Consider the following 16,468-nt stretch of genomic DNA (forward strand, 5'->3'; position numbering starts at 1 on the left):
AGGCATGACCTAAGGTAGGGGGTGGGGGAGAGAAGGGAGGATGGAGCATTCCATTCTTTCTATCTTCTCACTTCCTGACTCTCAGAGAAACATCAGATTTTCTGAGTCACCATTTGAGACAGGTGGACCTGCTTACTTTTCAATCACCTTTATTGAGATGTAATTTGCATACAAAAATCATCATTTTAAATAACCTTATTCTGAAATAATTTTAGACTTATAGAAAGATTAAAAAAATAGTGCAGAGACTTCTCAAATACCTATCACCTAGCTTTCCTTAATGTTGACATCATATACAATCATAGTGCAATGATCAGAACCAGGAAATTAACATTGCAATACTATTAATGAAGCTACAGAACTTACTCAAATTCCACCAGTTTTCCCACTAATCTCTTCTTATAGTACAACCCAGCATCCTGCACTCCTTTCAGATGTATGTCTCCTTAGTTGCTATAGTCTGTGGCAGATCCTTGGTCTTTGTTTTTCATGACCTTCACCATTTTGAATACTCTGGGCCAATATGGGTTTATGTTCTGTATTTCTCATGATTTGATTGAGGTTATACCTGTTCATCAGGAATACCACCCTGACCTTGTACTCTTTTCAGTAAGTCGTATCAGGAGGATGCGATGTTGCTATGTCTTATTACTGGGGATATTAACCCTCATCCCCTAACCTTAATGCTTTTAAGATCCATTTTGCAGTTGCACATTTTGTATATTCAGGGAGTTTATTCCTTTTTATTGCCTAGTAGAATTCCTTTGTGCAGGTGTATCACCTTAGCTTGTTTGTTCACAAGTTGGTAGACATCTGGGTTGTTTCCAGTTTGGGGTTATTATGAATAAAGCTGCTATGAATATTCAGGTACAAGAGTTAGTGTCTACAGATGTTTTCATTTCTCTTGAGTAAATACCTGGGAGTAGATATATGTTGAATTGTATAAGAAACTGCCCAACTTTCCTTCAGCATGTCTGTACTTTTATAAATTCCCACCAATGATGCATGAGCGTTCCTCCATATTCTCCATGTTCTGACCCAAACTGGATATCATCAGATTTTTAACTTCAGTCATTATAGTGAGATTATAGAGGTATCTCTTTGTGGTATTTATTTGCATGTCCCTAACCACTAATAATGTTGAACATCTTTTCATGAGCTTCTTCCTCATTCATTGATCTTCTTTGATGAAGTGTCTGCTCAAATATTTTGTCCACTTTTAATTGCGTTATCTTCATTTTTTTTTTAGTCATAAGAGTTCTTGTATATGTTGATTATACAAGTACTTCAGAAAGTATATGTTTTGCAACTATTTTCTCCCGGTCTATGACCGGACCTTTCATTTTCTTAATAGTGTCTTTGGAATAGCAAGCTTTTGCTGTTTCTGATGTGCTCCATTTTATTTATTTTTCTTTTCCAGTTTTTCCTTTTCCATAGTCTATCTAGTAAATCTTTGTGTAGCCCAAGCTCACAAAGATTTTCTCCTGGAATGAGTTTCAAGTGGCAGTTCACCTAGGATTTTTTCTTTCAGTTTCTCTACCTACCTCCTTAACTATAAATTTAGAAATAAATTTTCTTCCATCCATGAAGAGCACTAAGCCTTTGGCCAGTGAAGGAATACTTACAATAATGATGGCAAATTGAGTCTTTAGTTACTCTAAATGTTCATGTGTTGGCTTCAGTGTGGTACCTGCTACTCATACTCTTAGTTTGGGTGGTCCTGGAAACAAACCTTGAGATAAGGACTAGAGTAAAGGCAGTGGTGGGCTGGTAAATATGTAACAACTGGTTCTCCTGTAGGATAGGTGGAGACCTGATTTGAAGCATTTTCTTATTTCCAAGGTGCAAAAATTCGCACCATCACCAGTCTTAGGCTATCAGTACCTCAGTGGACTTGCATATTTCCTGAAAATGTAATAATTGGCCTTTGTGAGTTGATAAGAGCCTCCACCGGCACTCTACCAGGTACAGGAAGTTTATTTGAGGTCATGCCCAGGAAGCAGACATGAGGAAAGGGGGAAGCAAGATAGGGAATGGAGAGGAGCCAACAAGGAGGGGCATTATAAAGGGGGTTAGCACTGTGAACAACTAGGACTCAGCCCTTTGAGGATGGTGTCGATTCTGATTCAGAGTGCCCCAGCTGTTGGCCCAGAAAGGAACTCACTACAGACTTATTCATTTGCCTCTCAACATAACCATTATTACTTGTCACAGTTTAGGTTCTTACAAGGGTATTTCTTGGATCACATGATCTCACACATCTAGAGGAAATAATGAACAACATAAACTGATGAACAAAAACAGACCCAGAGAAAGAGAAGCAGCGATCAGACTCTCAAACCTCAGAGGGAAAGTAGGGGAGGGTGGAGTTAAGGGGAAGAGATCAACCAAAGGACTTATGTGCATGCATATGGGCCTAGCCAGTGGCCATGGACAACAGGGGGGTGGGGGCATATGTAGGGAGGGGGTTGGGATGGGAATGGGGGGATAAGGACAATTATCTAAGACCATAATCAATAAAATAAGTTAATTAATTTAAAAAAATAAAAAGAAGTGCCCTAGTAAGGGCTGGGCAGGCTGGTTACTCTCTCTTTGGTTGGTGATTGTTTCTGGATTGTTAAAACCTAGACATTTTCAAGCTGTTCAGCACATGGGCTGAAGAAAGTTTTCTAGCACTGAGGTTTCCTGGGGCAGAAAGCAGAGCCACAGGTGAGGTGGGCAACTGTTCTGAGTAGGAAGCTTCCAGTGTGTCTTAAATTATCCATTGTTATAAGTGGATCAAGGAGCATCACAGCATGTGCTTCATGAATCACATACTTTTTCTAAACACTGGATTTCCAGTGATCAACAGCATCTCTTATTAGATCCACAGTCAAAGGCACAATCCCTGCCTGGTGCAAACTTGATGATAAAATGTAACTTAAAAGAGGTACCTTTCGCCCTGGCCAGTGTGGTTCAGTTAGTGGGATGGATCTTACCATTGCATTCACCATCCTGTTGACTGCTGGGGCTGCTAGGGAATCTTAAATCATGTGTTTGCTGGAATGTGAAACTTGGGTTGGATTTTTTTAAATGGGCAACAGAAGAGGAAACAATACTCATCAGCAAACTGTTCCTGTGTGACTACTTCAATACATATGACTCTCACAGATGCAGTAAAAGAGAGGAATAAGCCTGCATTGAAGAGTCACAGGTTCTACTCCCATTTAGGGCAAATACCCAGGATGTGGGCTCGATATCCAGTTGGTGCATATGCGGGAGGCAACCAATCAGTTTCTCTCTCTCTAAAAAGCTAAAAATCAATAAAAATATATCATAGGTAAAGATTTTAAAAAATTAAAAGTTCTTACAAGCCCTAGCTGGTTTGGTTCAGTGGATAGAGCATCAGCCTACAGACTGAAGAATCCCAGGTTTGATTCCAGACAAGATCACATGCCCACATTGCAAGCTTGATCACTGGGGGTGGGGTGTGGGAGGCAGCCAATCAGTTATTGTCTTTCATGATCTCTCTCTCTCTCTCTCTCTCTCTCTCTCTCTCTCTCTCTCTCTCTCTCCCTCTCTCTCTGAAATCAATAAAAATATATTGTTTAAAATAATAAATAAATGAATAATAAATTCTCTACCTGACCAGATCCAGTGACACTGGCATTCCTATAGGAGCCAACATGTTTATTGGCAGGTCTTATTTAGAAAGGAAAAGGGAAATTACTTTTTAGTCAGTTCTTAAAAAGATAATAATATAAGTATCAGAAATAGAATTCAATATAAATTATCATCAGACCACTTAATTAGAATTATATATATGGGAGTAGAGCTTGTCTTACAGATCAGTAGACAGGTTATATTCAAATATTTTCTTACCTTCAGATTGTCTTACTTGTGCTAGCATCTTGAGTTTGAGTAGCCATCTACACTCCTGAGGTCAGCCCACTGACCTTTCCTTGTCGGATGTCTGACTTAATGCTTCTGTGGTTATGAAGATCAGAGGAATTCTATCATGACAAATAATAAGATTTTTCTTAAACTCAAAAGTCCAGTCTTTCTTGGGAGGAAAAAAAAGAAAAAGAAAAAATGGTGATGGTCCTGTCTTCTCCACCAGGGAAAGTTCCCATGGACAGAGAACATATGGTCCTAGATTTAGATACCATCTGCTTCTCAGTTGTAATTAACATCGAACCCAGAGATGGGTTGGATTTTACCATTGCATTGGCCAACCCCATTGACTGCTGGGAATCCTAAATCATGTGTTTGTTGGAATGTGAAACTTGGGTTAGGTTTCTTTGGATGGACAACAGAAAAGGAAACCAGGCTCATCAGCAAACTGTTCCAATGTAACTGCTTCAGTACATGTGGCCCCCACAGATGCAGTCAAAGAGAGGAATAAGCCTGCCAATCTTTTCTTCTGCTTTTGTAAAGAAGAAAATATGAATGATGTCCTAAGTCTATTTCAATTCAGTTGGTTCCATTTTTCTAACAAGTTGATTAAAATAATATTCAATATTATTCAGCAATTATTTAATGCTTTCAACAGTTTAGTTATTATGCTAGAATTTTACATGAATTATCTAGTTTTAAAATAACCATATCTGGTAGGAACTATTATTTTTCCCATTTTACAGACAAAGGAAAACTGAAGCCTTGATGAGGTTAAATACTCAAGTCAAAAAGCTAAAATAAAGACTCACCAACTTATTTACACCAGTCAGAGCAGGAGTAAGCAGCTGGCAAATTTCTTTTATTCCTGTTTTGTAAGTTGCAGAAGAGAACTGAAGAAACTCAAAGATACCACTGTTCTCTAGACCCTTTAAAACCTCAAGGGGATTTGTTTCCCTTTTGTGCTTTGCCCCCATGCCTTTTGATCATCATCTGTGTTCTTATTTGCAACTCAGCTTCTTGCTTTTTCTGACCCCTAGAAGAGGTAAGTGAAAGCATGATTAAATTTTAGCTCTCTGCCTAGAGCCACGGCTCCTAACACTGGTGTCGGCATCTAAAACCTAAACAAATGTTGATCATTATTATTATGACATTGTTCCCCCCAAAACGGAGAGGCCCTAGCTGGTTTGGCTCAGTGTATAGTGCATCAGCCTGTGGACTGAAAGGTCCCAGGTTTAATTCCAGGGTTGCTGGCTCAATCCCCAGTAGGGGTCGTGCAGGAGGCAGCCAATCAATGAATCTCTCTTATCGATAATGTTTCTTTCTCTCTTCTTGCTTCCTTTCTGAAATATAAATATGTATTTAAATATATATAAAATTAATCAATGAAAATAAAACAGAGAGGATTTTTAGTAGATGGTATGAGAACATCTCTGTCTTGAGCTTCCCATGGGCACACCAGGTGAACAGAACACAAGAAGAACATCCCAGGACCTGCAGTTATTTGTACTATTGTCCAGGTACAAATAATTCCTTGGAATATCTCTGAACATCAAGCCAGTCTAGATCAGCCAGGGGAAGGAGCTCATGGGCCTAGCTGAACTAATTGTCTGTTAAGAGAAGTTTTGAACTTCCTAGTTAAAAGTTCATAGCAATCATCTGGTAATTGTTTAAGTGGCTTGTCATTGAAGTGTGAAGTTGGAAATACTGTAATGTAAAACTTTGGTCTAGCTTCGTTAGCTAAAGTAGATCTTAAACAATAAAATGAAGGTCAGGATTTAAGACCCACACAAGCCTGTTGGCTTTGTTCATTTATACACATAGCCCCAGGCTAGATTCCTACCCACATTCATCCAGCACCCTGACAAGCAGAATTAGGCCAGGGACCCTGGATGACCCAATCCCCCTCCACCACTAATGGAAATCACCTTCCACTCCAGAAGCACAACCTATGATACTCGATCTATTCTGTTCATAGAACACAGTAATGACACACAGTTAAAGAAGTGATTCCAACCTGTGGACATTGGCATGACTTTCAACTGGGTACTAAAAGCTATATTGTTGGGTGGCCATTTGACTTTCTCAGGAGGCCTGACTACTGGAACCCTTAAAAAACATCAGTATAATAAATGGGAAAGATGGTGTCACTTAACTTGGGTTTCCACACAACACAGTTAAAGACACATAAATTGATCTCCTCAACTTGACCCAAACAGCTACCTGAAATAGAAATAAAGAGAATCTTCTCTTTTTGCTATTGCCAGCCTACATGTACTTTGTTAGCACTCAGATCATCCTATGTCTGAAATTTTAAAATTGAACAGTGCTTAGTATTTATCAACTTTGAATAAAATGTTTCACTATCTAAATATTAACTAGTTAAACTTTGAATTCACTATCAAGAAATTGCCTACTTTAGCCGAAACTGGTTTGGCTCAGTGGACAGAGCGTCGGCTTGGGGACTGAAGGGTCCCGAGTTCGATTCCGGTCAAGGGCATGTACCTCGGTTGTGGGCATATCCCCAATAGGGGGTGTGCAAGAGGCAGCTGATCGATGACTCTCTCTCATCGATGTTTCTAACTCTCTATCTCTCTTCCTTCCTCTCTGTACAAAAATCAATAAAATATTTAAAAAAAAGAAAGAAATTGCCTACTTTAGAGTAGTTCATCTTACAAGAGAAACTTGAAAAGAATAACAATTACAGAAAAATTGGGGAAGATTGTGCAGAATATTTTTCAAAATATTGACTATCTTGCATCAGTAGAAATGAAGTTGTAAGAGGCTCAATTTCTATATACATTTTTTTATTAATAGAACGTTAGTTTTCTCCTCCATCCTTCACTAAACAAATGTTGAATAAATATTTAAAGAACATGGGTTTGAAGAGGTGCCAAATTACGAACCTGCCTGGAGAGCTTATGTCTCGGGCCGATTCTGTATTTGGAAGTCCTGGTTGCTCACCCATATTGGCTTGCAGTTCTACTATTTGATGTTATCTGGCAGCTCTGGTGCCCACTAGCTCCCAAGACTGTGTTTGGAGAGAGAATAACAAGAAAAGGACGGAAAGACAAGAATACACATATCTTAATAACTTTCACCAGTGTGCTGTCTTTCAAAGGCGCAATATTATGCAATAAACTTAGCTTTAACTCTGGCATGAAAATTTCTAACTTATTGTGCTTTTCCTTAGAAAGGCTCAGCTCAGGTTTCCAATAAAAACATGAGGCAAAAAGCAGCTTTCTCACCAACCTTGAAGTGAAGAGTTCCACCATGTTACAGATAGTTGAGTATTTTCTTGCAGATATTTGAAACTTCAAGTTTTCGAAGTCTTCCAGAGAAATTAAATTCTGTGCTATTTATAATACATTCCTAGTGTAGAAGTCATTGTCCTTGTTTTCTCAAACAAGCCTGAAGAAGAAAGGGCAGTGTTGGCAAACAAGCCTGTTATCAGACAGTCTTTACATGAGACTTTGAGGACCCCTACAGAATATGCCACTATTGTTTAGTGAGAGGAGAAGGGCAGTGGGAGAAGTGGGAGATGAAGAAAGGGAAGGAGTAAGGAAGAATGAGAGGCCATGAGAAATCCTCAAGCCAGTGGGCATTCTGATCCTTTAGACCAGTCCTCCTCTCTTGCTGAGAGGAAGTGAAAGCCTGAGCTCTGGCTTGGATTGGAGACATGCTAACTCTGAGACTTGGGCTTATATTCTCTTTGCCTAAGGTTTTTTTTTTGTTTGTTTTTGTTTTTTGTCTTTAAAATGGGGATAACAATAGTATTTTCCTCAGGGTATACTTGAGAGAAAAACTTTGAGGCGGTTTGAGGTCCATGGTTACATTTAATAAGTGTTAATGGTCATATCATCATCATTATCTGTCTCATTATCACCATCATCATCATTGTTGTCTCTAATATGACATCATAATCTCTGTCATCACCACCACTGTCATCATCATCTTCACATCATCAAATTATTATCCCCATCGCCATCACCCTCACCATTGTGACCATCATCACCACCATGATTATCATTATCATTATCATTATCACCATCCTCCTCCACATCACTATCTTCATTTCCCCCCCAATTATTATATCACAGCCACTGTCATCACTCCCATCATCATTGTTCCCTTCATCACATGACGATCACTATCTTCACCATCATCATACCCATTAAATCCAACACCATCATCATCATCAAACCATTTTTATCATCCTCCTCCTCATAAGTTTCATCTAGTAGAATCAACAGTGATTTCCATTCAAGAAAAATAGTCTGCACTTATGCATCCAAATATCTCAGCCTGGAATACTGGAACCTCCCAAAACATATCTTTGCATATTTCTGCAGACTCATCTGTCTCTACTTTCTCACCCACAATAGTGAATATTTTGTAGTTTTCCGCACAAACCATGCTAATTTAGGACACCACACTTTTATTCATCCATTCCCTTGTCTAGCCAATTCTTTCCTGACTTTTTTGCTTGGCTGATTCCTGTTCATCTTCTTGGACATGATATAAACATCAACTCCTCCAGAACATACCCTCCCCTCACTCTCGCCTAGGTTAGGTGTTCTCCCTTTAATCTCACACAGAATCCAGTGAATAGCTCTATGTTTAACTTTAACCTCAAGTGCTCTGCTTATATATTTAGCAGACATGTTGGTACTTCATCAGATAAACTTGAGACCTCCTTACTAGTTTGTGTGCCTATCCAATAGTTTTTGTGTGCTTTCATGGGTCTCCTTGGTGACTTTCAAATACCTAGCTGCTGGAGCCACTTCACTGGGAGAGTACCAGGGAATTTGTGTTCTTAATACATTAAATAGTGTTAGGTCTCATAACTGCTTATTTTTGAAATAGCAATAGGTACATGAGGCCTCTGCAACACAAGTAATCTGATGTAAAAAGTCTGAGATTTCCATTAGGGACGGGTTCCCAGGTCTTGCCAATGTTTCTGTGGTTTATTGCGTAGATTCATAGTAGAAGGAAATACTGAATTCTGCTTAATGTTTGCTGAAAACAAATATACAGGCTGTTCCCATACAAATTGACACACTCCTTAAGGCTTTTTAAGTACTCCTTGTGGAGGTGGGGGTTCAGGGACCTCAGGTCAAGAGCCTCCATCTCACCGGAGCTCTCTGTGGAAGGAGAGATGGGGCCTGGCAGAGGTTAGAGGAGTAGAGTTACTCCTCAAATATTGTAGAACACAGCCAGTCCTCCTCCTGAGATGATGTGTGGTGTGATGGTTAGCAGCACAGATTCGAGAGTCAGGTCACCTAATTCAAATCTGGCCCTTTCCACCTACTAGCTGTGTGACCTAACCAGGTTACCGAACTCGGTTCCCGCCTGTGAGGCTAGCTTAAGTCCAGTGCCCCATCTTACAGCTATTGAGAGGGTCGAAGAAGAATGCATACTCCTGGGACCAAGTGAGGTCAAGTTGGCATTATCCCAGCTATATAAGCCTGTCCCCAGAACCTTCCTTCCGTGTATACTGAGGGGAAGTGGCAATTATCACTCCCATGTTCTTGAGAAACTGAAAACCAATAAAGCATTCTTCCCCCACTGAAAAATTTCTCCAGAGATGGCAAATCTCTCATTCCCAGGGCTCCAAATCAATGACCCTAGTATGGTGGCCTCCAGGAACAATGACCAGACATGGGCCTCATCTGGGTAGACTCCTTTCAAGTAACATAATTATAGGACTTATGCTAATGGAGCAGGTACATTAACACATTCTCATTTCCTTTAGTGCTTGGGTCCCCTCACGGGAAACCTTTTCAGTTGGCAGTGGTTCCGAAAACCTTCACGATACCAGCTGACACCATGACCACAGGGGAGTGGGACTAAGGGAGAGTCCCCCATAGACTGGTGGAAAACGGTTGTTTCTACAAGTGGCCCATTTTATAAATTGCATTGCATTCTTTCCACAGTCTTCCTTAACCGACTTTCCTCGTTTTAAAGTGGTCTGTTGGGGGTGGAAGGAAACAGAGAAGGAAACAGGAAGTGAAACAGAGAAGGAAAATTGCTAGTTAAAAGGTAATTTGCTCGAGGTTTCAACACTGTGGGCACCTGAAGCTTAATTCATCTGGGGACTCAGGGAGACAGTGCAGTTACCTCCCAGGGAGTAAGGAGCTGGATACACATACACCAACTTTTATCAGCCATTGTTCAGGGGCTCCCAGGGACAGTAACACCCAAGAACTTCTTGACTGCTTTGTGAAAGGCTAAATCAGAGGTCTTCAAACAAATGGAGGCAGATGCTGACATTTGAAAGGCAGTGGAATGCTCTAAATTAATAAGGCCAAAAAATATGATGGAACCAGGGGCACCCAATAGCCACCTGCTACATTCCTTTTCCCTGCAACTACCTCCAACTAGATCCTCGTGTTCAGAACCCTGGTTTGGCTATCGCTCAGAGTTTGTCTCTTCAGTCACTAGCTGTGGTGTATCCAATCAAATGATGTCTGCAGAGGTAGCAGAACCCGAGAGTGAGTGCCTCAGTCAGTCCCAATGTGGCATCATGGAACCAATAGGTATAGAGCCATAACAGGAAGGGATTATTTTTAAAGAATTAACTCTTAAAATGTGTTATCATGTACGATCACTTGAAACTATGAGGGGGGTGGGGGCAGAGAAGGGAAAAGGAGGAGGATCTTTTTTGGTTATTATTCAAGCCACATTCCCTGGAGATTGAGTACAATTTCCACCAAGGCCAGCATTCTATGGCTCTTCCCTAGGAATTGCCTCTCCAGCACCACCTTCATTGAAATTAAAGACAGAGCCACAGGAGTGCGGAGATGTAGTAAAAGGAAATTGCCTGTGAAAACCGCTGACTGGAGATGCCACATAAAACAGCAGGGTTAATGTCGTGCTGTTCAGATACATTTGCCCTCACAATTCAGAAGCCCTTCTGTAGATCGACATTTCAGCTAGAGCCTGTTCACCTCCATTAAGCCACAGGCCACCATCATTTCCTGTTACCTTAGGTATTTTTCAGTTTAACCACTGTCGCCAAAGTTTTCTAGTTTTATTATAGAGCTAATCAACCTCTGAAACTGCCTGATGGGACAGTATTTATCTTTCAAAAGCCCAGTTTAATGGCCACTTTCCCTGGGAAGCCTTCTCTAACCTCCTTCACTACTCTTGCCCCTACCAGAAGCACGTAGCTGCATGTGGCAACAGAGGCAATTGGGGGTGGGTGGGGTCCTTTTCTCACACAGTGAGAAGTATGGAGGGAAATGATCTCTGGTATTAGGTCAGCTGACGAATGGCATCCTCAATATTCTGCCCCCCTCAGAATATTTCTCTGCATCTCCATGCTGGTCTCATGGTCATACAACAGCTGCTGCCATTCCAAACATCACAATCACATTCAAAACAGGAAGAAAGGGTGAGTTTAGTAGGATCTGTCCCTTATTCTCATTGGCCAAAACTGTGTCACATGGCCATGGCTAGTTTCAGGATACTAGAAAAGCTGAGGATATTGTCAGGCCCACCCCCCACCCAAAAAAAAAGCCCAGATAGTCTGTTTTCTTAGAAGTTCTCATTATTGTTGTTTTCTCTGTGACTCTTTCTGTCACCTTGGCTGTATCTGTTACTTACTGCCTAAATCAGGCGTCTTCAAACTACGGCCCACGGGCAACATGCGGCCCGCAGAGGAGTCTGATCTGGCCCGCCAGGTTTTTTGGGCAGTGAGCGTAGCCGAGGTGTTAGAGTAGGAATTAGTAGTTCATATAGTCCGGCCCTCCAGCTCTCTGAGGGACCGTGATCTGGCCCCCACTTTAAAAAGTTTGAGGACCCCTGAATGATGCTGTGTAACAAATGGCCTCAAAACCTCAGTGCCATACAACAATAAACACTTATTTAGCTCCTGGGTCTTTTGAGTTGAGTTCAACTGAACCAGGTTGAGCTTGACCAGTCTCAGCTCGCCCGTGTCCTGAGGATAGCTGCCTGTCAATTGATCCCTGACAGCTTCACTTAAGACGGCGGGGGTGATTCAGCTCTGCTTTATGTGACTCCTGCACACTAGCTGCGGCACGTCCTTCTGGCATTGCCATTGTGTCATGAGGTGTTTTGCTGTGTTCAGACCTTTCTGTTCATTTGTTTCCATTTTCTCCCCACAACAACCTCACATGCTAACTAGAGAGCATGGTGTGATTGGTCTCACGTCAAAGGCTCCGCTGGGTAGGGAGAGTTCACTGCTCAAGGTGGTTCAGCTCAGAAGTGTCAAGTCCAGGATTGGATGTGAGGTCTTTTACCCACCCTGGGCTTCCTCTGAGACTCCAGGCTGCCTGTCCCTCAGCAGCTGCTTGCCAGCTAATGCTACTCAGGCATTTCCTTTGACAGCTACCAAAGGTGACAGCAGTGACTCTGTGAGCATCACGCTCCACGAAATCCATTCACCTCATATAAATGGGTCCTTGTTCTGTGCAAGCCAACCTGGGCAGAAAATATAGCGTTTGCTTATTTCCCCTGTTCCATTCCACATGCACAGTCCCCATCCCCACCAACACCTTGTTCAATTTTGTTTTCCAGTGGGAACCTAATTAGGGAAGGAGAGCTGGGGGGCTGGGTAGTATGGCAGAGTTAGAGCTTAGTTTCTTGTAAGTCAATTGGCAGACCTGCCATTAGGTATGAGGAGATGGATAGGAACCTCATCACCTGGTGGGCCCCTCCAAATGTCCAGAGGAAGTTGCCACAAAGTGTCTGATTGGGAGTGAGAACCCCACCTCACTTTGCCTTTGTACAAGAAGTCATGTGGCCTTCTTTATTTTTAATTTTATTTTTCAATTACAGTTGACACTCAATATTATTTTATATTAGTTTCAGGTGTACAGCATAGTGGTTACAATCATATACTTTATAAAATGCTCCCCCTGATATTTAAGGTACCCACCTGGCACCATACATAGTTATTATGAGTGGATAAAAAAGCAGTGATACATATACATAATGAAATACTACTCAGCCATACAAAAGAATAGAATCTTACCATTTACAACAGCATGGATGGACCTTGAGGGTATGAAGCTATATGAAGTAAGTCAGACAGATAAAGGCAAATATCATGTGATTTCACTTATATGCAGAACCTGAAGAATAAAATAAATGAATAAACAAAACAGAAACAGACTCGTAGATATAGAGGACAAATTGATAGTTGCCAGAGGGAAGGAGAGCTGGGGGGCTGAATGGAAAAGGTGAAGGGATTAAGAAGTGCAAATTGATAGTTACAAATAGTTACAGGACGTAAAGACCACCATAGGAAATATAGTCAAATGATACACCTCAGCACAAAAAAAAAAAAAAAATCCAATTTAAAAATGGGCAGAGGCCCTGGGCAGTGTGACTCAGTTAGTTGGAGTCTCATCCTGTACACCAAAGGTCACAGGTTCAATTCCCACTCAAAGCACATACCTAGGTTGTGAGTTCAGTCCCTGGTTGAGGTGCATCTGAACGGTAACCAATCAATGATTCTCTTTCAGTTGAAGTTTCTCTCTCTCTTGCCCTTCCTCTCTATAAAAATCAACATATCCTCCAGAGATGGTTAAAAAAAAATAGGCAGAGGACCTGAATAGACACTTCTCCAAAGAAAACATACAGATGGCCAATAGACATGTAAAAAGATGCCCAACATCACTAATCATCAGAGAGATGCAAATTAAAACCACAATGAGAGATCACTGCACAACTGTCAGAATGGCTCTCATCAATAAATCAACAAGCAACAATTGCTGGCGAGGATGTGGAGGAAAGGGAATGCTCGTGTACTTTTGGTAGAGTTGCAAATTGGTGTGTCCACTATGAAAGTATTGTACTATGTAGGTTCCTCAAAATAGTTAAAAATTGAACTGCCTTATGAACTAGCAATTATGCTTCTGGAAACGTATTTGAAGAAATACAAAACACTAATTAGAAAATATATTTGCACCCCTATGTTCATTGCAGTTCTATTTACAATAGTCAATATATGGAAGCAATCTATGTGTTCAATAATGGGCAAGTAAATAATGTGGCTTTCAACAGCTATCAGTCTTGAAAGCACAAAGAATCTGGTAGATCTGTTCCTTTCCCATCCCACTTCAAGCATTGATATTGTGATGTGTTAGATGGAGCTTCTTGCCTTGAAATAGGATCAATATGAAATACTGGAATGCAGTCTTTGAGAGATGATTTGTGGACTTCCAAATGGCATTGGCTGTTTTAGTGAATTGAGTATGTTAGGTATGGATGGCTTATTTAGGTTTTGGTTAATTCAAAGGTGTGCAATCCTGTATTCCAGTTACTGCATTTGGCTGTCCTTTCAGAGTTTATGATAAAGTCTTCATATCATTGGATCAGCCAAGTCTTATACAAAAGAGGATTTGAGTCCATTACAATTTGGGAATGTGTGTTCTGACTCATCTACAAAGCTATAAAATACAGCATTAATTTTTTAATTGACATATTAAAAACACCCCACAGGCAAATAATTTTTATAGATTATGAACAAACCAATAAATAGAAAGTTATTTTTAAGTTTTTTGTACATTCCAAGCTTCTTAGCCTCCTCAGAGAGTAGTAAAATGTAAAACAGAGTTGCTGCCTCTCCAATCTCCCACCACCTATAAAAATCACAAAAGAAATCCAAATTCAAGGTAGTCAAATCAGAAAATATGGATAGGAATTATAAAATACAGGTGGAGTCACACCAACCAAGGGAGAAACTATTTTGATTTATGGCCTTTCAAACCCTTATATGCAAATTATCTTATATAAGTATGAATATATGTATGCATTCTTATACATTATTTAACAAAAAAAGAGATTGTACACATTATTTTATAACACTTTTCACTTTTTATAACTATTATTATAAATGCCTTTTCTTGTCACTAAATATGGATTTACATAATCTCTTGTCACAGTATGTCATTGATTGATGAATTATAGTCTATATAACCCATCTCCTATGATATATTTTGTTTGGTTTTGATCATTTATTATAGTCATCATTTTGAAACAAAATATCTTTGGTTTGGGGCACTTGTCTGATATTTCCATAGACTCAGGTGTTAAGATGTACTTGAGAATCTTACAGTCTGGTTGTAGAAACAAAACACAATGCAAAGAAAACAAGCTCATGCAGGGAAGAGGGTGTCTAAATTAGTTGACAGCCAAGAGTCAACGGCCAGAAAAACCATTTCACACTTAGGTTGCTACATAAGCCTTCATGAAGGAGAGTTGTAAGTGGTAGAAACTTAAACCAGTGTAGGTGTAAAAAGTGTATGACCGGCTCATGAAATTGCAAGTTCACTTTGATTTCAGACTGAGCTGGGTCCAGTGTTCACTTGATGTTACTGAGCGTGTGTGTGTGTGTGTGTGTGTGTGTGTGTGTGTGTTTTCTCCATCTCTTGGTGTGAGCTGCATTCTGAGCCAAGCTCTTTCTCTATGGCAGCTGCCTCCAGCAGGTCCAGTCTCAGGTGGTTTTTATATGCCATAAGGAGAGAAACCCTTTCTCCCAGCTTCTCTGTAATCCCTTGCAGAACTTTTGCTCACCCACCACTGTATAAAGGGAAGTGGGTGTCCTGGTGACTACTTTGGGTCATGTGCCTGTGTCCTTGGTGAGGAAGGTGGACAGGGTGTGACTGAAGGCCCTGGAGCAGTTCTCAAAGGCAAAGATGCTGGATGGTGAAAAAATGAGAGGATACTGGAACTTAACGGATGAGCAACCATGTCCATTAGATGCTTAGGGCTGCAATTAACAGGGAAACTCCAAGTCAAACTGGTCTGTTTGCCAATTTTATGAAACCTGGAGGTGTAGTGGGCTCTAGCAACACATGAGCATGGCTCAGTGATGTCATAAGTTGACTGAGGGTCAGCTTCAGCTCAATTCAGATTTCCCTTAATATGGCTGCCAATGGCCATCACGATACCTATTCTCTTTGTTCATAGCCAGCACTTGAGGATGAAAAACAGCTCCTTGTGTCAAGAACTATAAGGCTTTTCCTGCCATGTGATTGAATCAGCCTAGGTCATGTGCTCACCTCTGAAGCAATAGCACACTGACTCTGGGAACTGCTACACACTGATTGGCCAATCACTGCTCCTGGAGGAAAGGGTGGGGTTACCTCCACATGTATGAATATGATAGATATTTGAATGAAACTGTAGTACCATTAGGATTGGAGGACACACACTGGGTAGTCAACCAACAATGGGCTCCTAATAAGACTTCATTAGTTAGGAAGGAAATATGGAGTTGGATAAGGTAGAGAGGCAATTTATGGCCTGGTCAACGATGTGGAGACAAGATTGCAGAGGCTGTCCTGCAGGAAACAGGAGAGTGCACTAGCTCATTTGGAAGTATTCATTTATTTATCCTTTTATTGCTCATATATTTATGGAGCACCTACTATGCACCACTGTGCTGAGATGAGTGCTGGAATAAATGAGATGGATATAGTTCATAATTCACATGGCCTTCTAGTGGGGAAGACAGCAGACAAATGAACTTCAAAGATAATATGTCAAGAAAAACAAAGCAAGGTAGGGGGATAGAGAGAATGGGAGGGAGAAGAATCCAAGGCTTCTTGCATAGGTTGATCCA

At 40.7% G+C, this 16,468-nt stretch overlaps 1 protein-coding gene across 4 annotated transcripts in view; it reads left to right on the plus strand.

Moving 5' to 3' along the window:
* SLC24A3 (solute carrier family 24 member 3) overlaps positions 1-16,468 on the plus strand; it is a 466,656-nt gene that overhangs the window by 320,797 nt on the left and 129,391 nt on the right. The gene's annotated exons all lie outside the window — the stretch shown is intronic.

The sequence above is a fragment of the Pipistrellus kuhlii genome, unplaced genomic scaffold (genome assembly GCF_014108245.1).
Source record: "Pipistrellus kuhlii isolate mPipKuh1 unplaced genomic scaffold, mPipKuh1.p scaffold_m20_p_6, whole genome shotgun sequence".
Lineage (NCBI taxonomy): Eukaryota > Metazoa > Chordata > Mammalia > Chiroptera > Vespertilionidae > Pipistrellus > Pipistrellus kuhlii.